At 44.9% G+C, this 24,757-nt stretch overlaps 1 protein-coding gene across 4 annotated transcripts in view; it reads right to left on the minus strand.

Annotated features, from left to right (window-relative positions):
- Npas2 (neuronal PAS domain protein 2) overlaps positions 1 to 23,170 on the minus strand; it is a 180,010-nt gene extending 156,840 nt beyond the window's left edge. For 3 of the 4 annotated variants that reach the window (XR_004772363.1, XM_027386795.2, XM_035452667.1), the window contains exon 1: positions 23,045 to 23,170. The gene's annotated coding sequence lies outside the window, so the exon portion shown is untranslated. Of the gene's footprint in view, positions 1 to 22,313; positions 22,681 to 23,044 lie in introns of those variants that run through there. The other variant, XM_027386794.2, reaches the window with a different exon arrangement.
- Positions 23,171 to 24,757: the final 1,587 nt, after the last annotated feature.

Here is a 24,757-nt window from a genome sequence, read left to right on the forward strand (position 1 = left end):
CAGTCTGCAAGTTCTAAAGTGAGGACAATACTGAGTAGCCAATGGTTAGCATGTTCAATGCATTTCCAAAAGTGAATGACACCGTTATGTTTTTCGTCAAATGACACAAATACAACCCAAAGGCCAAGGCCCAGCAGCCAAGACATTTCTGGTGAGTGACCTGCTAATAAAATTCTTATTTTATGCTTCAGAATCTAAAAATACTTTATTCTTAGAACTCATAAAAATAGTTTAAATAACTTCAGGACATGGATAATTGTTCTTTCAGTGACAAAAATACTCCTTTTTTAACTAAAAAAAAAAGGCGTATTGTTATTCTTGGTAGTCAATGGCACAAGACTTGTTATTAGGAGGGAAAAAAAATCTTGACAGCTTTGAGTTAACTCCTACACACAGTGGATGTCATTTAATTTAAAAGTACAAACACACACAAAGGCAGAGGAGATGTCTTTTTAAAACCATCCCCTCTTCAAAAATTGCAGATGTCTCTCAAAACCCTACACAATATTTTTAGTTTATTTATAGAACTTAAGTAGTTTAAACACATTTTCTGTAAAACTTGGTGCTGTAAACTGAAAACTCTCCCCCATATATTCTAGAAAAGTAAAAGATTCCATTGCATCTCTTAATTATTAGACAAGTTTCCACTGAGGAATTTTCTGTAAATGTCAGAACAAAAACACAAAGAGGACCCCAAGTGTCCTGGATGTCAGAGTGTTATGGGTCCCACAACTGCTGAGTATGTGGTGGCCAAACTTGTGATACAGCCTTTGACTTCAATTCCTGATGCACCCATGACATTGAGCTTCTTGGGGGTGTCACAGGAATCCACTGCTCCTGAAATTCTAGAACTGTTGGAATGATCCAGTCTTGGTCAAAAGCCCTTCTGCAATGGTGAGGACCAGGTTAAGGCTGAGATCCAAAACTGTGTGGGTCCTTGTGGGTTGACCCTGACCTCTCAACAGCTCTGCCCTTAGAGAAGCAGCTTCCTAACACCCAGTCTGAGTTTAAGGAAGACAGGCTGGGGCATGGAGCATTCACACCAGGCAGTGTTGGCAAGCTCCATGCCCAAGTATGTAGCTACCCAGCAGGGCTGACAACAGCTGGTCACAACACAGTGATCAGTGACTACCCATAGCCTGGGCACTGAATGTCACTTAGTAAGCTTTCTGATGACCAGTCTTCATGACAGGGAACATTGAATGGCTTCTATACCAACAAGTGTGCAGGGTCTATCTGTCCCTAGCCAGTGCTACACTGGCCCTAAAAGATTGAACATCCCAACAGAGCCACATAGAAAAATAGAACTCTCACCATGAGCTTGCAAGACCCAGACCAGGGGCCCAGCCTGCACTATGTCAGACTTGTAGAAGTCACACCACTATCCAACAAAAATCCCTGAAGCCGAGTAATACCAGCTATCCCAAATGGCCAGGACTTGATAAGGAGCAGGTTGCCAGGTGGGCTGATTTGTGTTCTCATTTCCAGTTTAGAACCAACAAGAAAAACCAAGCATGTACTCCCAGCTTGTCACACAGCTGACCCCTTTCTAGTTAACCCCACCCTCCCCACTGGCTCTTTCGTACCAATCACCTCCATTCAGGGACTATCCCAAACCTTTCCTTTCTTTCACTATAAACTTTTCTCCCTTTCCTGCTTGTGTGGGTGGGGCAGTGGCCAGCTCCCTTGCTGCACTGAGGGGTAATAAGTCTTCATCCTTCTCCCTTGGGAGTCCTCCTTTATTCCAAAAGGACAAGGTCTCTCATGCCTTCCTCACTCTCATGATTTTATCTATGTTTCTATCCAAAGCACTGGATAGAATTTAACAAATTCTAATGAAGGTATCAGTCATGGCTCTGGGAACCCTGCCCTCTTTTCTCACCTTCAGGTGAACCATGTGGAAAGTGTTGGTAGTAAATAGTCCCTGATGTGACCATTCTTGTGACTCTACTTCTGATCTACTCATCTGGGGATATGGAATATTGTGAGGTGCTAGCCTCTAAGCCAGCTGTTCTCAGCCTGTGGGTCATGGCCCCTTTGGGAGGGGGGTTGAACAACCCTTTCACCAGGGTCACATCTCAATAGCGTGACTGCCTAAATAAGACCTGGACAATTCCAACACTAGTTGACATCCCAACATAGACAGGGAAATCTTGCAGGGCCACATTCCAATATGAGGAGCTACAAGAAATTAACACTGCCAAGGGAGGGAAAATGAGATTTCCCTGGGAATGAGGTCCCTTAATTGATTATCAAGGATTGACTGGTTATTCCTAGAAATACACACACACACACACACACACACACACACACACACACACACACACACAGAGAGAGAGAGAGAGAGAGAGAGAGAGAGAGGCAGACAACATAGAATGGATTCAGGAGATTGTAGTTCTATGGTGGTTTATATGTGTATAGAATTAACAACAATGTTATAGAGAAGGAGTCTTGAATGGGGGGGGCAGGCATGGGAAGAGAGGGAGGAAGGAGCAGGAGGGAAGAAATGATGTAATTATATTTAAATTTTTAAACTGGTAAACTTTCGAGTAGCATTTGCATCGACTTATTTATTTCTCTGAACACTGGTGTTCCAAGTATGAAGTATATATTTAGAAAGATTCATCAAATTGCTTGCTAGTCATAGCTCTGAACTCTCTGAACATCTCAGGTAAAGGTCCACTAAGGTTTGAATGGGTCCTCAAAGTTCATGTGTCGACTTAACCCTCCATGAAGTAGACCGATATGCATTAGCTAAGTAGTAGACACCTGATTTAAAAAAAAAAAAGGGAGAGTGGCTTACTTTCTCTTGCCCGTCTCCCTTCTGCCATGGGATTATGCAGTACGAAGGCCCTCACCATATTTTAGATTTCCTAATTACTAGAATCAGAATACAAATACACTTCTGTTTATTTTAAATTACCCAGCCTCAGGTAGTCTGTTACAGTAACAGAAAATGGCATAATGCAGGTTTGGGACAGGAGCACTAAATTTCTCCGGTATCCCATTACATACTTAAACACGGTGTTCAGCACAGTGAGGACCTGACAAATGCTGGACCCAGGTGAGGTAGTTAAATCATTTTGCCTTGTAGGGGACTGATGCCAACCCTGTTATCTGGGTCAGCACTGATGAAAGAACCATCAGATTGGGCAAGAATGTGAGCTAACAGCAAGTGACAGTTGATAGGACCCCAAGAATGTGCTTATCAAGGACTATCTTAGCAGGCCAAGTGTCCCTCTAAAGCTATAGTTTCTGTTTGCTTATCTTGTCATGTCTGTATCAAACCACTTTCTGTTTCCTGGGTGACCACAGAACAAAGGACATGAGGGCTAGACTACCTCGGTTCAGGAATGTGTTATTTTAACATCACTTCCCATTTTCCAACCCATCTGGACAACTAAATGATGGGGCAATATCAGAAGTTCTGAGAAGGAGGTGGTTCAAGGTGGTATCTCTTATCACCTTACCCTGATTTCTGATATTTTAGACAGGCTGATCAATGGCACATCTCTCTTCCAAGGAAACGGAACGCCGGGCTTTCTTAATCAAGAGCAAGCTCGTAGTAGTAAGAATTTGAAAAGCACTTTAGCCTAAATTGTTCCCTCTTTTGCTTGCTATAAATGTTAAGAAATAACAGAAAAGATGGGTCAATTGCAAAACTCGGTACACAGGACAGGCTATATCAAAATATCAAACACACACAGAAAAAAAACCTTCAAAGGTGAGCTGTTTTTCTCTGAGACTGGTACAATGTCCTCACATAATGACAACTCTGGTTACTGTTTACTTAAGTATGTGCTTCCCCACCCCCAACCAAATAATAAACTAAATCACTGTTTGTGGCCTGATTTTAAAATATGTGTGTGCAACAGGAGGAGTGGGGGTGGGTGGAAACAGCCAAAGATTAAAACTTGAATAGAGACTTTGGACTCTGATCAGAAAAATGTATGAGATTTCCAGATGAGGCTGATCAACTTAGAAGGCTAGGAGAGGGAAACCAGCATTCCCCACCACTCCCAGAAACAGCTTAGGACCAAGTCATCCCATCAAACTGTATGCTTCTAGAAAAGAATCCAGGTAGGGTTTGTACAAAAAAATGTACTGGGTGTCTTGGCTGAAAGAAGGAATGGACCACATGGAACCTCATGGTCAGTGACATCTCCTCACTGAAGATAATTGATGGTGATTAGGTGTCAATCACTTCCCCAAAACACTAGGAGCAACCCCAAAGGGTGGGCATGCCTTCCTTCAGAGAATCCTCAGAACAGCATGAGGAGCCAGACCTAACTATTCCACCCATTTTACAGAGCAAGAAATGACTCATCAGATGTAAGCAACTTTCCAAGATGCAAACCTGGCAGAAGTAGACCCAAGATTCAACTCCAGGCAGCCAGTTCAAAATCCAAAGCTCTAGCGGTTTACCTGCTCTCCCCAGGCTTACAGTGTCCTTCACAGAAATGGGTTTGGAATATCAGCTACCCTTTTCTGTTGGCATGTGCCGCCATCTTGGTGGCTATGCTTTCAGTGTCTCTGCCCCACAACTAGGGGACTTGTAACTTCACAGGCTCCCATGCTCTCCCAGACATAAAGTAGAGTGTCTGACTACAGATGCCAAACCCCAGAGCCTTGGGAACTCCAGACTGTGTAGATCAGACAAACTGTAGGAAGGGCTGTAGACATAAAGGTGCCTAGAGTGTGAAGGGGCCAGCAAAAGGCACCCACAGAGGGTTCTACGGAACTTGGAAGATTTGATTTCTGCAAATGAAGCCCTTGGGTCCAGTGGTAGAGAGCCACAGAAGCTGAGAACCTCAGAACAGAAATAAACACCCTGCCATGGAACAGACACACAAAAGGGTCTGTGCAAACCCAGAGGATGGAAGCTGGTCCATCAGGGAAGGCAAGTGAGGGCAGGAAGAAGAATGCTCAGGGCGGAGGTCACAACTGGCAAAGGCTCAGAATCCTAGGAAGGAGCTGAATGCAAGCAACACTTGCTGTTCACATAAAAAAACAAATACGGCCCCCTGGTCATGGATGAGAAGGGCTAGCCTGCTCAGCATGTGCTGAGTGGGACATCCTTTACACAATCCTAACACAACCCTAAATTCCATAAAAAAAGAATGGCAGTGTAATTTAAGCAAACAGAAGCACTTGTAAGCGCTGCTCGAACTTCAAAGCTGAGCACACGCAATCTTTTTTTTTTTTTGTAGTTTTTTGAGACAGATTTTCTCTGTGTAGCCTTGGCTGTCCTGGAACTTAGTCTGTTGATCAGGCTGGCCTCAAACTCACAGAGATCTGCCTGCCTCTGCCTCCCCGAGTGCTGGGATTAAAGGCCTGTGCCACCACTGCGCAATGAGTACACGTAATCTCTAAAACATGTATAAGACTTCTTCATCGACACAATAGTAATTGTACCTAGATGGGATACAGTGTGGCACTCTAAGGATCAGATCAGGGCCACTGGAGGAACTATTAACACCCCCACCCCGCACACATTTCTTTATGTTACATACATTCAAAAATCCTCTATATTGTCAATTCTGAAATGGCACATCAACTAGTGTCAATCACTATTACCCTACAGTGCCATAGGACACCAGAGGTTATCTTTCTTGTCCCCTCACATCTCATCCACCTCCTTGCTACTTCCCTAGCCATTGCTAACCTCTATTCTCCTCTATAAAGAGGAGATCAATTTTTTAAGCCTCCACATATGAGAATATGCCATACTGTCTTTCTGTGGGCACAGACATGTAACTGATAAGAAACAAAAGCTCTAGACACCCTAGCTGTTGATTTCTTGATAAAAACAAAGAGGAAGGAGAACACTTTGTGGATCACTAAAATAATCTACATTCAACTACTAACATTCATTTCTAAATGATAATCATAATATTTTTCATATTAGAACCACTTCTCTAAAAAAAGGCATAAAATACTCTTTAGTCTTAAATACCAATGGTTTTCAAAAGGAGCCTACCCTCATTATGTCATTTGATCACTGCAAGTGGAAGGTGGCCCATCTAGAGTCCCAACTGAGTGCCTGTCAACAATGTAAGTAGTTCTCCCTATTTATCAAAGAAGAGTCTTTTTGTAGCAGATGGAAACTACTGCAGAGATCCACATCTAGTCAAAATGCAGAGAATAAGTGACTGGATGTATCAGTCCCAGCTGATACGTCTACAGCACAACCCCTTACCTAAAGCCCAGGAAACATTACAGAAGAGCAAGCAGAAAAACTGTACAGAGGAAACTCTCAAGAAGTCATCCCTACAGACGTGTGCAATAAGCAACACTAAATGTACTCAGTAGGTTGGGTAGGTTGGGTAGGTGGATGGATGGATGGTTGGATGGATGGATGGATGGATGGATGGAGTTGGAGGAGGGCAAGAGGGATGGAAGTAATGTAAATACAATGTACAGTGTATGAAAAACTCAAATGCTTTTTAAAAAACCAAATAGTTCTGAATAAAACAAAAATAAAACAAATGGAAGGTGGGTCTTAAGTCCTTCAGAGAAGTAGAATTTAAGGCTAAAAATGGTGGTAGGACCAGTGGGCTGGGTTGCTTGACATTTAAAGGCCCTGACAGATAAGTGTTGTGACCCACATGGTGGAAAGAGAAGTGGCTCCCCAGAAATTGTTCTCTGACATCCACAGGCACAGTGCAACACACACAGACATAGACACACAGACACACAGACACACAGACACACAGACACACAGACACACAGACACACACACACACACACACACACACACACACACACACACAAATAAATAAGTAAATGTATTAAAAGGATCTAGACCAGGGGCATTTCCTGGCTTTGTCAACCCTGCTCTCTGCACCTCCACCCCCTAACTCTGCAAATCAAGCTTCAAGGACAATAAATCAGATTCTGAGTTCATGGAGAGAACATTTAACATCCAATTTATGGGAATCAGAAAAATGAACCCAACTGGTGATGGCACTGGGAGCTTAAATGGCATAAGATTTTTCTCTTATGTCAACACTACAATCCTGCCTTTGCTTCTAAGATGATTGGCACCTCTATTGACAGCAGGTAGGGAGAGAAAGGAAGGCTGTTTCAGAGAGCACAGTGAAGCGGAGGCAGATGGCAGCCTCCTAATGGGAGGCTGGAGACATTTTCCTCAAAGCTTTGCCATTGCTGAGCCTTAGGCTCCCCTTCTGTAATGTGATGGCTCTGGCTTCCTGACTCACAGCCAGTCCAAATGCTCCCTGAGTCTAGCTGAGCAGCAACAACACTGAAGATGACTTTCTTCTGCATCATCTCTTCTCGGGATGTGCCCCATTTTTCTTCTTTTTAGCTCAAAGAGGACAATAGGACTCATTTAAAGAAAACTCAGTTTAACTTCAATTACATAGGAAACTAACTCAAAATACAGCAAGGAGTCTCTTTGATACTTATCAAAACACTGCAAATGTAGAAAGCAATCTGTTGATCTAAAAAAAAAAAGTACTGAAGGTATAACACAGAGAATGGACTATGAGGGCAAAACACAGCATTTTAGAAGTACAGCATAGTCATACATTAGACCTCAGTGATCTAAATGAATTATCCATTCTGCCAGAATTCAAATGAGTTCAGATCTATGATTCTTTTTTCTGTAACAGTTTTCTGAGGGTGTTAGAATTTACCCAGAACACTGGAGAATTCTGGAAGGTGGGTCTCATTCTTGCATGACTCAGGTGCCTATAAGCAACCTAACTCATTAGAAATAGCAAAGGAGTGTGGCCATCAGTAAAGCTACACTGAAGTGCTTCAAAGTGTCCTCAGTTTTGATTATTTATCTTGGGAAAAAACCTACCCCAGATCTAAGCGAAGCCCTTTGTTCTCCTAGTCACCCAATTCTCTCATGCTCTTTATGCAATCTGTTGGTATTTCTAACTAAATACTCCCCTATCTGGGAAAGCTAAAGAGGAAATAGTTTATGTAAATCTACTTTATATTCTTCCCCTGACCCCGGTGGCTTAGAGGCCTACTTTGAATGTAGACAAAACTGTACCACCGTAAATAAGAGAGGCACTGATGCCAAGATTCAGAAGCATCTATGTGTGTGGAACTGGTAAGGAAGCAGTCACTTGGTACAGCCACTCCTGATGCTATGGTTTAGTTCTTTAACATCGCCAAAGGTCCTGTGTTGAAAGCATGTTGAAGCTACCAGCAGAGCCTTGAAGAGGTAGGGCCTAATGGGAGACAGTTGGGTCATTGGAGACATGTTCCTGAATGGGACTGTGGAATTCCAATCTCTTGTTTACCTGGCCATGAAGTGAATAGCTGCTGCCATTACATGGTTCCACCATGTATCAAAACAGGCCCCCAAAACAGCAAACCAGTCATGGATGGACCAGAACCTTCAAAACTGAGCCAAAATAAGCCTCTCCTATTCATTATCTCAGGTTATTTTGCTATAGTAAAGGCAAATTAGAAAACACACCTGGCTTGCATTATTGAAATTCTGCTGTACTTTTGAATCATTAACTCAACACATTGTTTTATGATTGCCCATACAAACTTAACCTCCCATATCAGCATTGCTCTACAAAGAAACTTTTGTCTTCTATCTGTCTGTCTGTCTGTCTGTCTGTCTGTCTGTCTGTCTGTCTATCTATCTATCTACCTACCTATCCATCTATGCTTCTACCCACCCATCTATACATACATACATGTTTCTACATTGCTGGGATCCAATCTAGTCATATATACATGCTAGCCACATGTTACTCTATTAAACCACAGCCTTCATTTAGCTTGCCATTCCTTCTCTCTGACACCCTTATCAGTTTGAGTGTTGATTCCTTAGGGTTCTGAAACTATGTATGCAAGTATCCTTTTTTAAGCCTTTCATATGCAGACAGAAATATTTCAGATAGATATTACTCAAGAATTCTGGAGGAAAAAAAATAGAAATTCCTTGGGCTCATTCTAAGGAGGTGCTGAATGGCTAACTTAAACTCACTGAGGGATAAATATAATGCTGTATGTGCATGTATGTGTCAATCATAAGACAGGCCAAATTATCTTTATGTTAACAGATTTTGTTTGTTTTCATAAATGATGGTGACAGAAAGGTAGCCAAATATGTAACAGATATAACTGGGCTCACTGATGCTCCCATACAAGAACCTGGTATCTCTGTCCACAGCTGCCAAAGCCACAGAGTGGGAGGAGGGCTAAAATGTCCTGCTCTGCCCTTAGCAAAATAAGAAGACTTCCTTAGAGGTATTCCCCTATAGTTAAAATGAAGAAACAACCTAGACACTGCTATTACTGTTGCTGGAGAGATGGCTCAATGGTTAAGAGTGCTTACTGCTCTTCCAGAGTACCAGAATTCCGTTCCCCACACCCATGCCAACTCGGAGTAGGGGTCACAACTGCCTGAACCCCCAGCTCCAGAAGATCTGACCCCTTCTTTCGGTCTCCACAGACACCTGTACTCCCATGTACATATCCCCACAGATACACATACAAACATAAATTTCAAAAAATTAATCTTGGAAAATTCAGTTACTGGAAAGCCCGTAATACTTTGATTATATTTTCCTTTATATTACACCGAGTGCTGAGGTTTGCACTCATGTGTGAGGGTGTAGATTTCACCATAACCCTGAAAGACTTGTAGGAGGCATGTCTAGAGACTTCTCCAGAGTTTTCCAGGCACCTGGGGGGATACAGCCTCGGTGAAATGTTGGCTTACAAACAAGGTACCCAAGGTAACTCCCACCATTTTTTTTTTTTTTTTACAATGACTTCAGAGCTGAGCCTGGCTGAAAGAAGTTGTACCTGACTCCACGAAAATCAGGAGCGACAGAATGAGTGTCCTGATTTAACAGTCCCTATTACAGGCAGAGAAACAATTTTGAAAAGCAGGTTAGTTACTCAAAGATGGCAAGGAACAGAATAATGATTGTGCCCTAAAAAGGTTTTCCTGCAAGCGCTCCTCTTTTGTACCTTTTCACATGCAGCCTTCTCTCCCCAAGGGCTGGGTGGCATCTGAACACCAAATTGCACACACCCAACAGCGCATAATAACCACACACTTGAGAAAACTGCTTAAGTTGAAGAAGGTGTACTTCGAATGCTTGATTTGCTCTAGACACATTCTCTATCTTCTTGGAAGTGGCATTTCAGAAAAAAAGTAAATAAACACTGGTTATTCTATTTTTGGTCCTTTTTATAAAGGGTTACATTCAAGCTCTGAATCTAGTGGAGTGAGTCATCTCACTCCTCAGGGCCTCAACTTTTTCCATGAAAAAAAAAAAAAAAGAGGCAATAAAGTAACCCTGTCCTCAAGAGACTATCATTGAGCCAAAGGGAAGTCAGATATGTGTACAGATAATGACAATGACCTCTCCATGGGCTTCCCCTCCTCTTCCAGGTGATCCCTGGAGCTAATGATAGTCTCCATGTATAACTGCTAAAGGAGGAATGATAAGGACAAACCCAGAAAGGGATGGTCCAGGTATGGATCCTGTGGCCAACCCTGCACTGCCATGAACCTGAGGACTCTTGAAAGTTAAGATAAACTCCATCTGGACAGGAAAATACATTCTGTTGTCTCATCAAACAGACAGTAATGATAGTGAATGATGAGGCAGTGTGTGTATGTGTGTGTGTGTGTGTGTGGTGTGTGGTGTGTGTGTGGTGTGTGGTGTGTGTGTGTATGTGTGTGTGTGTGTGTATGTGAGTGGTGTGTGTGTGTGTGTGTATGTGTGTGGTGTGTGTGTGTATGTGTGTGTGTGTGTGTGTGTGTGTGTGTGTGTGTGTGTGTGTGTGTGTGTGTGTGTGTATGCCCACAAAGGCCAGAACCCCTGGAGCTGGAGGTCCAGTCAGTTGTGAGTCACCCAATGTGGGTGCTGGTCCTCTGTCAGAATAGTGGGTGATCTTAACCACTGAGCAATCTCTCCAGCCTTCAAAAAAACATCTAATCTTCTAAGCGGCTAAAAGAGAGAATTTTGAATGTTCTCATCATTCAAGTGTTTGAGATGATGGACAAGCTGTTTCTTGAGCTGACCCACACACAGTATAAAAATGTACCGAGGAAACACACTCTGTCCCCAAAAGATATACAATCATCTGCCAGTTTTTAAACTTACTATCCCTAGTTTTATTTCTGTTGATACGAAAAACCAACTTGGGGAAGAAAGGATTTATTTCAGCTTATACTTCTAGGTAATAGTCCACCAGGGAGTGAAGTCAGGACAGGAGCTCCAGGAACGAACTAAAGGAACTGAAGCCAAAACTGTGGAGTAGTGCTGCCTACTGGCTCGCTCTCAAGCTCATGGTCAGCTAGCTACACTTCTTACAAGGCCCAGACCCCCCTGCCCACCTGCCGCTGCCCATTAGGCTGGGCCCTCCTGAATCAATTAAGAAAAAGCCTCATAGCCTTATCCACAGGCCCATCCAATTGAAGCAGCTCTTCAATTGAGGCTCCATCTGTCCAGGTGTGTCACGTTAGCAACAAAACTAGCCAGGGTAGTTACTAAAATAAGTATTTACTGTTTGTTACAGAGTCAAGGTACATTTTTTTTTAAAAAAATTATTTATCTGAAAAGTTGGATGTCAGCAACTAACAGTGAGGAGGTTCACTGAGCATTGTGGACAGTGCAAGCCCAGCCTTGTCCTCATTTCTCCCTGTACTGGCTTGTCTACAGAACTCTGACTTCTTTATCTTATTATTCTCATGTCAGAGCACAGATTGTGGTGAGCACGTGGAGCGATAAGGCCAGGCAGGGCAAAGTTGACCTTTCTGTCTACAGCACATCCTTCCCAGGACTTTGGGCTGGTGTGTGAGTGAGTTGGCGTCCTTCCCCTCAATGAGGGGAAGCCTCATTCCTGTGGATTAGCTGAAACCAGAGTCCAAGAAGCCCCTGATTCTCCAGGTTAAGAAACTTCCTTGGGTCCAAGTGGAGGAAGGAAAGCACCTAGCCACCCAGAAATGGGCAGGCTTGGTGTCATCTCCAAACTCCAGTGCCACAGCAGGCATCTGTGGGTGTGTTCACCTCTAATTTCTATTTGGGAAGCATGAGCTGCATTATTAGGAGATGGTAGGAGCCCTTTCCCATCACACCCGGCTACCTTATTAGCCAGAATTCTGCTACCACTGAAGATCAGTTCAGGTTCACTCTTTTTTGGGGGGGGGATTCTGACACAGGAGAACAATGACAAGATCCTCTCAGGGAGGGACAATCTGAGACTCAGTACTTCAGACCAAACTTCTTTAGAGAAAAGAAAGAAAGATCACACAAAATAATAAAGGTCACATTTGTCACACATAAACAGTCCCACACAAGCCATAAAATTCAGAACCCATGGGAATGCACAGAGCCTATTTGATTTGGATTGCAATCTCAGGCACAAAAGGTTATCACCGTACTTTGTTCTTTTAAATGAAAAAAGCCTTTGAAAGTGAGCTGAAAACTCAAGCAATTGCCAAGACATTCTGAGTGTTTCATTTCTACCATCAAGTCTTTCACTTTCCCTCATTGTGTTAGCTTTCAAGAGAACACTGAGCTATGCTATGCTTTTAATTGTGTGTGCATACAGTGTGTATCGTCTGAGGATGGGGAAAACAAGAGCCTCATTCAAGAAGAAAACAGTTTGAGGCTGGCATGTCCCCAGCTGCATGTGCAAGGGTTTGATGTCCAGGGTCACAGCAGCAATAAAACAATACTACGACTTCTTGTTTACATGAAACTCTTTAGTAAGCATCCCATGCTCCTGATTTTCAACTTTGCATATTGTTATTTCCCTTTTGCTGGATGAAAAAATTGACTCTTCGTTATACCGGACTTACCCAAGGTTGTTTTCTCACAGCCATGGGGTCAAGGTGCCAATGCCTTCCGTAATGGGCCACAAACTGTCTCCATTAAGCCATACAAAAGTGTGACAGTATAGGCAGTGATTTAAAGCAAGGCCATAAATCAATGCTGACACACCCAAGGACCAGAGGAATGTTTTTATAGGCCTCTAATTGAAGCACATATTCTAGAGATGTTAGAAAACACAAGCACCAGGGCCATGGAGATGGTTCAGTGGGTAGAGACACTTGCCATCAAGCTTGCCAATCTGAGTTTGATCCCAGAAACCTACATAGTAGGAAGAGAGAAACAACTATTGTAAGTTGTCCTCTGACCTCCACATTTGAGCCGTGGTGTGATGGGAGAGAAGATAGATTCTCTTATGGTGTCAGATCTGTTTTATTTCTTAGCTTTTAGTGGTGGTTTGCCTATATGTCCTTAGTCACAAGTTTAAATACTAGCAGTGTGTGTGTGTGTGTGTGTGTGTGTGTGTGTGTGTGTGTGTGTGTGTGATGTGTTATATGTATATATACAGGGAGAATAAATAAATTCAATAAAAATATAAGAAGAAGACACAGAGGGAGCCTTCAGTCAATGCATCCTGGTGATACCACCTCAAGAGGCACCAAATGAGGATGAAGACTGGCATTAAATGGTGAGCTGAGAAGGCAGAGACCAAAGGATACTGACTATATCAAGTAAAGGTCACCTGGATGGCCACTTAACAACTGTCTTATGAAGACATAGAGTTGAGGAACACAAAAGGAATGGTTCTTTTTAAAAGCATATGCATGGCATCATCTTCTGTAGCACCCTTACTTCCTAGGTTTCAGCTAGTAAGTGGCTATAGCAGCCAGTCTGAAGCTGGCAAGCAACAAGCTTTTTGTAGGGGAAATGCCAGAAGAAGAAAACCATCAGAGCAGTGGCTCTCAACCCGTGGTCAAGACCCCTTTGGGGGTCACATATCAGATAATCTGCATTTCAGATATTTACATTATGATTCATAACCATAGCAAAATTAGTTATGAAGTAGCAACAAAAAATAATTTTATGTTTGGGCATCACCACAACATGAGGGACTGTGTTAAAGAGCCGCAGCATGAGGAAGGTTGAGAACCACTGCTCTAGAGAGCTGGAGGAGTGGTAGATGACTGCCACTGAGTAACACCATGCCGGCAACTCTTCACATCCTCCAGTTCCATATCCACGATGCCATCAACCACAGACTGGAGATATTTGGAAAAATATTGTCTATGATGAACATGAATTCACATTTTTGTTTCACGTTGTGGTCTAACAGTATAGCGTAATATTGGCCTGTAGAGCAATCATGTGATTTTCGGGAATATAAGTAACAGCACAAATGATTTAAAGCACCCAGGTAGATGTGTGGAGGTTACATGCAAAGGAACATGAGCATGCTCAGATTTTGGTCTTCACATGAATCCTGGAACCACCCCCCAACCCCCCCCGCCCTGCTCCAAGGGCACCAGGGATTGCTGTATGTCAATTAACACATATCTAAACAAATGTGGTGCAACCAAACATGTCAACTTTATGCCAAGAACACCATCATTTTTGGAGAACATGAAAACTGCCTTGGGCTTGTACAGTACAGAATGGCAGAAAATCCAATAATGCTAAGGCCAGGATAACATGTAGACATACCAAGTGAGCGCTTGGGGCAGATTTCTAAAGAAATCAGTGGTTAAAGATGAATACCAAACTGGCTCAAAGTGGGAAGGTAGATAAAGTACTGTTTGCCCATAGAAGAATCAATGTGAGACTTTCTTTGTCATTCCCCTGCAGGATACATCTGATGTCTGGCAAGAGCTGGTTAGTTCTCTCATCCCCAACATTGAATGCTATGGTCCTTAAATGTGGTGGTACACACCTGTCACTTGACATTTAAGCACAGCCTGGGCTACACAGTGAGTTTGAGACCAGCCTAAGCTACATAAAGGGAGACTCTGTAGTGATGGAGAGGGGGCTATTTACATCAAGGTCATCTTGAACTCCAAATCCCAGTATCTAGACACTTCCCACACACTACACACAATCTCCAAAAGGAAGACTGAGGGCAATTGTATCATGCCCACTAGTGAACCTGGCACATGGGGAAGACTTGTGCATTGGAGAGAAAATACAGCAGTGAATGTCTGTGACATCCAGACCAGGTGGCTCAAGGCCATTTCACCACTCTACCCAAAAGGCTGACACTTGACAAAGGTGAAGAATGGAAAGTCCCAGAAGTAGCTAAGAAGTAAGAATCTCCCTCGTCTTGAACAAACTTCCGTTTGTCCTGAGCCACCCACCTAGAGACGTTAGCAAAGCCAAGCCTACATGTCCAAGGGATGACATGCTCGGTCCCTGGCATGAAGGTTCTGAAGACCACTACACAGTGGCAATGTTCATTTGCACTGAATGAGGTTCCCTCACTGACTGGATGCTATGAAGGGATAAGGCAGAGAGATTACAGAAGCAATAACTTCCTGACATCAGTTGGCAGTCTCATTCTCAGACCCACCATAAGCACACCCCCAAACTTGGGTCCAACAGTGTTCCTCTTATTTTCAGTAGATCTTGGTCTCCAGGGAAACCAGTGGCATCTTTTGCAGGTCTGATGAATGGCAGGCTGTGTCTTTCCAAGACTGTGGTGGTTTGAATGAGAATGACCCCCCACAGGTTCATGTGTTTGAATACTTGGCCCCTCATTGGTAGGGCTGTTTAGGAAGAATTAGGGGGTGTCACCTTGTTGGAGGAGGTGTTGTCATTGGGGGAAGGCTTTGAGGATTCAAGACTCCACTCCCAGTGTGTTCTCTCTGCCTCTTGCTTGTGAATCCAGTTGTGAGCTCTCAGCTATTGCGGCCAACATACTTTTGCTTTGTCATCATTGACTGATGGGGATGTCATTCTGTAGGCTATGAATAAATGCTTCTCTTATTGGCTGATGAATAAAGGTGTTTCGGCCAATGGACAGGCAGGATGTAGCCAGGCAGGAAGTAGAGGTGGGGCGACCAGACTAGGAGGAGGAACTTCGAGAATGAGTTGACAGGGAGACGCTATGTAGCTGCTGAAGGAGAAACATACTGGAGCATTACAGGTAAGCCACAGCCTCATGGCAATGCATAATTCAATAGAAGTGGGTTAATAATTAAGAGAGAGATAGCCAGTAAGAAGCCTGAGCCATTGGCCAAACAGTTTATAATTAATATAAGTCTCAGTGTGCTTATTTGTCATTAGATGGCTGTGGGGCCAGGTGGGACAGAAACACCATCACCAATGGACTCTAGCCCTCTGAAGCCATAAGCTCAAATTAAACACTTTCTAAGTTTCCTTGTTCATGGTATCTTATCCCAGAAATTAAAAATTAACTAAGACAGAGACAGAACACAAAAGGATTGATGTGGCAGGTGTAATGACTGATATGTTCAGTACTGCCGTTGGCCTGGCTTCCTCTGTCTTCACCTCTCCAGCCCCAAGCAAGCTTAACTTTGTCCCAGATGCTATCAACAGGAGGCTACTACTCTGAGCTGTTCACCTGAGATGAGCATGGCTATGACGACACCCATTTCCAAACATACCTCAACCTTGCAAAACCATGGGAAATGGAAACATCAAATTTCTAAAGCTGAAAGCGTGCACAGTGGCCTGGAAACTCAATGTGCTCCAGGGGCCTATATGCCGAAAGCTTGGTCACCACCTGTGGCACTATTGAGAACAGGTGGAACTTTAAGAGATGGGCCTGGTGGAAGGAAATTAGTTTGCAGAGGGTGTGCCTGGCCTGTGCCCTTTTACTTTCTGGCCACAACAAGGTGAACAGAGCCCTTCTCTCATAATCTGCTTTGTTTTGAGGTGACCAAGGACAGTAACCTCTTACACATGAGCCAAAAACAAGCCTCTCCTCTTTGTAACTAGTTTGTCTCAGGTATTTTGTCGGTGTCAGAAAATTTACTAGCACATCACTGGATGACAGTTTCTACATGACACCAAATTCTAAATTCTCTTGATGTGGAAGACTTGCAGAACCACCCAGAAGTACTTCAGCCCCATTTGGAGAGCCAGTGACAAGATACTGGGCTTTAAGTAAAATTAACCAGCCAGAATTAAGGAAGGAAAAATCATTCACATTTGCATGCCAAAATTGTAGATATTAATAAAACTGATGGGAACTGAAGATGCCCCTACTTCTTGGTCCTCTCTAAGCTTCCTCTGTCATCTGTCATTACTGCAGATGGTTCCATGACTATTTTATTCTTATCAGCATTTTTGGAATCTACATGATAAAGACTAAAAAGTTATGTCAGGTGCCTGGTGGCAAACTCAGGAAGTCTACTGAAGGTCCTCATTAGGAAGCCATCTCTGCTGTGTGGCCAGTTCCTCCTGGAGGGTTTCTCTATTTGTCTTTCTCCTTCCCTGTCAGAAGATGGCTACTTCTAGGACAAGAGTAACACTCGTGTCTACTATTTCTTGATACTATCACTATTTCTTGATTCACCCATCCTATCTTCTTCCCTGTCTTCTCTGGAAGTGAAAAAGCCAAAGAATCCAGCTGTGTCTCAGGAGGGGTACAAAATATCTGTGAATGACAACTGAACCTTCAGAATACTCAAATCAGAGGGCACCTGATGGTAACTTACAGCCACCCCCGCCCCCCAGCAATAAAGCTCAGAAATGCATGGGGGCAGTGCTGAGCCTAGTGGCGCATGCCTTTGATCCCAGCATTCTGGAGACAAGAGGCAGGTGGATCTCTGTGAGGTCCAGGCCAGCCAGAACTACAATTGAGACCAGGACCTGAAAGTCTCTCTCCTTGGAGTTTTCTTGGAAACATCACTAGAGATCTTCTAACATCATTTTCTAGGAATCTTCCAAGATTGCTGCAAGGTTAATCACATCTGTTTAATTTTCATAGGCAGCCTCGGTTTCTAAGATTTTCTTTTGGACCTTTCCACACAGGGGAAACATTTCCGAACGATTGCATTCCACACTCCACACTCCCCATCTTCTAGTTTACCTTAGTGCATGCAATCAATCCCATGTGGACATAAGTTCCATGCATGTGAAAGTACACAGAAGAGATTTGAAAGTTGGGTAATACACAGTGTAGTGAAGACACAATGGCAAGACAACAGAGCCCCAATGGACGGGCAACATGAGTACCACTATTTAGGCATCAATTTGACAGTATCTACCAATATTCCAAACAGATATACCTTTCACTTAGGAATCCTTTCCTAGAAATTCCTGACCTACAAAAAGCCATGAAATACAAATGAAATGATATATATTAAGGAGGTTAAAAAATGTAAAGTGGGAGGAATGTAGTCTATGTTGATCAGTAGACACAGGCTGCATAAAACAGGTTTTAGCCACATTGAATGATACTATATGGTCCCTAAAGTGGAGATAAGTGATGGTTTTTACAAAACAAAGTTCTCCATGCCACACAGTTGCTTTTAAAATTAGGCAATAATATGCATAGAATGAGCTTTGTACTAAAACATGTGCCTACATGTGTAAATACACCAGTCTCACCTCTGCATTTTTCTAGCCCCAACTAACCAGTGGCCAATGGTTGCTTAGTTAGTGGACACTTCAACCATTCTCCACAGGACTGTGGAGAATGGTGGCTTATTCCCTTACCTCGTCTTAAGACCTAGGAAAACTTTCTCAGGAGCCTGAGTAGCCTCGCCTCACATTTTACTGGCCATCACAGGGACCATTGCTCACTTGGAGCCAATCACTGTAAAGAGCTACAGGCCCTCCAGGGTTGCTCATCAGTGTTCACCTCCTGGTCCAGGAAGGGTAGAACAGAGTCCTCTGAAAAGCCAGGTTTCTTTCAAATCACAAAATGGGAAGTGGTGGCTAAGCAGCCCACTGGGGGTGAAAGGAGCCTTCACTTCTTATTGAAATATGTCCTGTCGTTTGCCTTTTTTTTTTTTTTTCTATAAGATTTTCTGTATGTGTAACAGTTAATTGTCATTGTCAACCTGAGTGGATTTAGAAATACAGCTCTGAGAGTACCTGTAATGGTGTGTGCTGGGAAGACCCACCCAGAATATGAGCAACATCATCAAATGAACCAAGGTCCTGGGCTGAATAGACGGCACACAATGTGACCAGCTGCCTCATCCTCTTGGCCTCCCTACCACGATGGATTTTACCCTGAGCTGTGAGCCAAAATGGCTCCTTCCTTCATTCCATTGCTTTTGTCAGGTTTTATGAGACAGCAATGAGACAAGGGACTAATATGCTGTGTGTGAGTATTAAATCTACTACAAACATTTTAAACTCTAGAGACTGGAAGGGAAAACACCCTGACAAAAATATGTATTCTCATTTACTTCATTATTTTCGGTCTTTCCCAACATCTACATGATGTGTTTTTACAAACAGAAAAATAATTTTTAAAATGATCTCCATCTTTTAATATTTTACCCACTATTACGTGACAGACTTCCTGGGGGGACATAACAGACACATCTACTAACCCTAGGTAGGGAGCTCATGATAGACCAGAATATAGATACCATCCATGAGTTTTATTGGGGCTACCTACAGGAGGAGTTACCTACAGGAGCAATCCCATTTGCTAGGCCTTATGTACATCCCTTACTGGTAATCCCAGAGACCTGACAAGGCAATCATCATTTCCAATATGTTTCCGCCAAGAGTATTTAGGCTTATAAAAGTTAAAATGTTGCCTCTACGCACCCACGTGAGAGGGAACCTACCCCAAGTCCCTCTGACTTGAAACTGGTTTTTGTTGTTGTTGTTGTTGTTGTTGTTTTTGGTCAAGCCACAACACGCTCTTCCATTAACACAACAGCACAAGATCAGCAATGAGGAAGTCCTCCCAGAAAACACCTCTCAAGGCTCCTCCTTGTCCACCACCCTGCAGAGAGGCAGGAGCTAGTTCTCAGTTTCTCTCAGCTCCTAGGATGTAGGTATAACCTATGTTCCATGTGATGTAACATCGGTCTGTTATTTAGTACATGTGTTGATGAGGTTACGTGTATCCCAGAGTTTGCCAGTGTGCAGCACTAGGAGCTGGTGAGATATGCTGCAGCTCCGGAGCTAGAATCCTCATTTAACAAGCCCCCACTCCTCCTCCAGTGACTCACTGTATTCTGATGCTCCGCCCCTTCCGCCTCTTTATACACACTGTTTATTTCACAGCAGAATAAAAGAGAAACCCTCTTTTCTGCTCTGAATCATCAAGTGGAACCAGACATTCTGACCTGCAGACATTCAAGTGGCCTCTAGGGGAAATTTACCCAAGAAATGACTCTTTGCTTAACATAGCACGTGGCCCCTAATCTAAAAAAATTCAAATGAGAAACAGCAAGGCCTTAGCTAAAGACTGCATGAAAAATGTCTCCTTTACATGCTCGTGTTTAATAATTGTTTCCCGAGTGTACTTACGTACTATTAATCACCATCTGATTTAACACAGGATTACTCAGAGTTAAGTACCCCATTAGCATTCAGAAATTTCTAACCTTTGGATGGTGATTACTGACAATTCAGCTTTTTTCCCACACCTATTTATTGAGCATCTATTATGAACATGGCCTCATGGAGATGAGAGGAAGAAGTGAGACATGAGTGTCACTGTCCCCAACCTCCTGTCTTTGCTACAAATAGAATGAGGATGGGGGAATATGCTAATCAAACACCCCTGTAAGCCAATAAGGCTTCAAGTACCATTTTCACTACTTAAATGTGAAACTCGATTAGATGCCTGCTATGATGAAGCCAATTAAACTGTTAGCATAAAGCAGCCAAGAATACTGAGTCACTAGACTATTTTCAACCCCTCACAATTTGACCTGTGCTGAGGAAGATGTTGCAGTGTGCAGGGTATCTGCATAAAGCAGCCAGTGTTTTGATCACAGTGGAAGTTCACAGGTGGCCACTCACATCAAGGACAAAACACATACGTACTTGTTTTAAAGATTCAGAAAGATTTAGCCCTTTGGTTTCTGAGGATTTATTTATAATCAAAATTCTGGGGCAAAAAAAAATCATATAAAGGTGGAGAAACCCATGCATTAAGTTAGCCTTAATTAATTCAATAGCATTGACTCTTGCACTTGGGAAGCAGCTGGTTTTCCCCGTTACCAAGGACCAAAGAAAGGCAGTACGAAAAGATGGGTTTAAACTGATGACACATCAAGTGATTTTCTTTTACTGTTTTCATTGTTTTTTATATTTCCATTATTAAACAGCCAGAAATATAAAGCAAGGACCAAACTGTTACAAACAACTATGTAAGTTTAAAGAATTACAATTATTTTCTATGTAAAGGTCATTTCTCCAGTTACCATCTGAACATCTATCATAGTCGGTTTTTTTGTTTTTTGTTTTTCCTTTCAACACACTAATTGTGAATGTCTCAGTCCACGTTTAACTCTTAGGGGGGGTGTGTTTAGCATTTTATTAATAATATACTTTCTCTAGAGTATATCCTGTCCTGCACCCCCACGAAGTCACTCTGGGATGTAGTGAGAATAAAACCATTTCTTCCTCTGCACAGTGGGACAAATCAGTAAATAAATAGAAGTATGGATTTCTGAGGGAAAAATGGCAAAAAGCACATTTACAAATCTTGTAAGCCACGCTCCATGTCTCTCTGAGACAGAGGATAATTACTGAATGCTTTTATACTCTACACTTTTATTTTTAACAAAATCTGTAAGTAGACCGCTGGGAAATGCCAATACTTTTACTGGTTCACATTTGTCTGTAACAAAAAATTTTACTTTGTAAAATAGTGGCCCAGATCGCAATATCTCTTTTTAAAAATATGACTATATTTATTTGGGGGTTATTTTAAAAAATGGAGGTTATTTCTGGCAACGTTTTCCTTCAGGGGAATTTTAGTAGCAGGAAGGAAGATGGAGCCAGTATTTGCTTTTGAGTCTGAAGGATGCCTTCCAGGGCTAGCTCTGCTTTTCATGAGCAGTAATTAGTTGGCCAGTTAGCTGGATGGGGACTTCACTATGGGAGACACAAAGGTGTTGACAGAGCCCAGTCCTGCCAGGAAAGGCTTCAGGACTAACTACCTGGAAAGTCCAAATGGGAAATCCCTCCTATTAAAGAAAACTCTATTAAGGGTAATAGAGTTCTAGTGATTGAGACAGACTAGCTGTCTCCGCCGACCCATTTAATAACTATTCAATAGTCACCTGTAAAGAAGCAAGCTAACCACGAACTCAGGGCGGATCCTAACGCAACGTGCAGAAGAAAAAAAAACAAAAAACAAACAAACAAAAAAACCACTAAGCTGCCCGCCCCCTAGGACCCTTGCAACACCTGTTGAACGCGACAGCTTAGAACTTTATGAACTGAAGACTGCCGGATTTAGCCTTAGGAAATTTTAGAGTTCGTGGAAACGCGCGTGTATACTTAAGGTTTCCATCTTGCCTCGTCAACAAAACTGGTTACTAATTATTTATGAATCACAGAGCTGAAAACAAACTTTCTTACCTTAAGCTGTTAAGGAGAGGCGGGCAGAGGGGAGAGGCTGGCTTTGAATTGAGCCTCTTGGTACCTGTCCCTGCCCCCTGGTTCCCACCCTAAGTGGCTTTTTAGAAAGGTCACGGTGCACCCCTCCTCCACATGGGGAGGGGGCACACCTCCCAGTAAAACAACGCTCTAGCACCCAATCCCGGGAGTTCTAGGAGCCTAGGGCTGTCTAAGCACAAAGACCCGGCTTTCAATCCGGCCCTAAACCAATTCAGACCCAGGGACGCAGTAACACTAGGGCCAGGCCCGGTAGCCACACTCTCCAGAGGTCCCGGGCTCCCTACGCTTAGGGATGCACGAGGTGGATCTCTGGGAGGGCAGCGGGCAATCTTCAAAGCTCCTGTCCCGGACGCAGTACCCCTCTAGTACCCTCCGAGGGCCCCCGAATCCCGAGGTTCGGGGTGCCTAGTCCTCTCCCTTGGCGAGCCGCTCCGGGAGCCCACCGGACGTCTGGCTGCAGTGGTCGGTGGGACCCGATGCCCGGGGCGACAGGACCCGTAGTGCGCAGGACTCACCTCCCCGCGCCCCCACCCCCGGGTGCCTGCGCTGCGCAGCCTCGCACGGTGTCGCGCCCGAGAGTCCCTCCCTGGCCCGCGCGTCCCCAGCACTGGCGAGCAGGTGACCAGAGCCGCGAGCCACGCGCACGTATTCCCACCCGAGATCACGCGTCTCCAGGCGCAGTGGCCTCTTACCTCCGAGCCGGCCGGGGCGGCCCCACCAGGCCGGGTACCGACTGGGCCGGGGAGACGCGCCTCCCGCCGCCGCTGGGAGCCGGGGCGGCAGGCGGGCTCGGGGACCTTCTCCCGGGCGGCGGCGGGAGGCGCTGCTCTCGCCGCTGCCGCCGGGGTCTCGGAGCTCCGCGGTTGCTGCGCGGGTCCCTGGGGTCCTGCGGGAAAGCCCGCCGCTCGCGCCGCAAACTCTTGGGCGCGCAGAGCCGGGGACCGCCGCCGCCGCCTCCCCGCCCCGCCGCCTCCTCCTCCCTCTCCTCCCTCTTCTCCTCCTCCCGCTCCTCTTCCTCCTCCTCCTCCTCTTCCTCCTAAGCCTCGAGGCTCCCGCAGCTGCCCGCTCCCTCCTGGCCCGAACCCAGTCTGAGCCGCTCGCTCAGCGCGTGCCGCAGGGACACGGACCCTGCGACCCCCGGCGTCTCTAGCCGGCGCAGACCCCCGTGCGCCCCCAAGGCCGCTGCGGGTCCTGCGGGGGCTTCAAGGATGAGCTTGGGAGATGGAGGTGGGGGGTCCGGCCAGTCTGGGTCGGGACTGGGCGCGGTGGAAGGGTGGAGGTTGTGCTTGGCGCGGAACCGGGAAGAGGGGAGGCAGGCTTGATGACATTGTGGAGCTGCCTGTTGGGGTACTGCTAAAGTTGTCACGAGGGTGGGGGGCAAAGAATCCTGCGCCCCGGGTAAATGGAAACCATCTCAGTGCCTGCTGTCACGGGAGGCGGGTGTCTTGTATGCTAGAACATAACTGTCACCACCACCACCCCCACCTTGCCCAACGCGGACCTGGAAGGTCAGACCAACGCGCTTCTGTGACTCAGGTCAACTGGGACGTGGGTGGGTGAGGGGACACCAGGTGAGAAGAAGGGGTCCTGGGGCGTGAGAGTGAACGCTGTTCGTGGAAGACAGCACTGGTTACTAGGGAGGAATGTTCGGTGCTTCCTCCAAGGCTAGCGTAGCAGGTCCGGAAAATGGGTCAAGGATTGGCAGGAACCCGCTAAGTGTCCCCTCGCATGCCTAGACCGGCAGGTCGGGGGCTGCGGCCAGGAGGCGCCCTCGGAGCAGCGCCAGGCCTCTCCCTCCCCGCCCCCACTGCCCTCTCTCCTTTTGCACCAGTGCAGGAAATGTTCCACTGACCTACATATTTTTCCAAACATACGTGACCTTTTTTTTTTTTTCCTGTGGGAGGAGACAGGCAAGAATCCAAGAAAAAGAGAAGCTGGAGAGAGCGGCGCGCACAAGAACACAGGGAGGCTTTTTACCAAGCTCCTGCAAACCCCAAGCCAAGACAGACGTGCAGACATGGTGTCCGGGAACTAGGGGCTGCTGTTGGACAAGCTGAGGGGCTCTGAGCGCTAATGGGTTGAAAGGGGAGACTGCTAACCCGGTGAAGGAGAGCAAGAGCAGCATGTTTCACCCCAACCCATAGCCGCCTTCCATTCGAGAGCTCGGAAGGCAGGCACCTGGCTAGACCAGCCCGAAGAGAGGAGAGACACCTCCCCGCGCCAGGCACACAAAGGTCACTTGCTCCCTGACACCGCTTGTGCTAGCTTCTTGGAGCAGCACCCTGCTTTGGCAGTCCTTCAAGTATCTTTCTAGATCCCACATTCCAGCAAGTGGCTCAGGCAAGGAAAGCTCCACCACTGGCGCGCTCTCTCTCTCTCTCTCTCTCTCTCTCTCTCTCTCTCTC

This window comes from Cricetulus griseus (genome assembly GCF_003668045.3).
Source record: "Cricetulus griseus strain 17A/GY chromosome 1 unlocalized genomic scaffold, alternate assembly CriGri-PICRH-1.0 chr1_1, whole genome shotgun sequence".
Classification (NCBI taxonomy): Eukaryota; Metazoa; Chordata; class Mammalia; order Rodentia; family Cricetidae; genus Cricetulus; species Cricetulus griseus.